The 436-nt window shown below is 53.4% G+C and overlaps 1 protein-coding gene across 1 annotated transcript in view; it reads right to left on the bottom strand.

Annotated features, from left to right (window-relative positions):
- The window catches only part of GPLD1 (glycosylphosphatidylinositol specific phospholipase D1), a 19,206-nt gene that overhangs the window by 8,873 nt on the left and 9,897 nt on the right, over positions 1-436 (bottom strand). The gene's annotated exons all lie outside the window — the stretch shown is intronic.

Below are 436 nucleotides of genomic sequence, written 5' to 3'. Positions count from 1 at the left end.
CTTGATCCCCAGTGTGGGGCGTGCAGGAGGCAGCTGATCAATGATTCTCTCTCATCATGGATGTTTCTCTCTCCCTCTCCCTTCCTCTCTGAAATCAATAAAAATATATATTTTTTAAAAAATAAACGCTACACTGTTCCCGTCACCACACCACTGTCTGTGTTTCTCCTTCTAACGTCGTCACTCCCCAAACCTGTGGCCACCTGTCCCCGCGCACAGGGACCCTGGCAGCACCCCGTGCTCCCCAGCCCTGCAGGTGGGGCAGCTCTGTGAGGTTTGTAAACACGTCCTGACCGACGTGAAGGAGACATCTTAGCGTTACAACCACGTAACCAAGGTAACGCTGATGATGACGAATGACGGACAAGAGGGGCCACTCACTCCATCGGTCAAACGACAGGCACACGGAGCCAGACACACGCGCACCCACCACACA

This window comes from Myotis davidii, unplaced genomic scaffold, assembly GCF_000327345.1.
Source record: "Myotis davidii unplaced genomic scaffold, ASM32734v1 scaffold217, whole genome shotgun sequence".
In the NCBI taxonomy this organism is placed as follows: domain Eukaryota; kingdom Metazoa; phylum Chordata; class Mammalia; order Chiroptera; family Vespertilionidae; genus Myotis; species Myotis davidii.
Note: the sequence above shows the minus strand (reverse complement) of the source record. Positions and strands in the feature narration are given on the sequence as shown.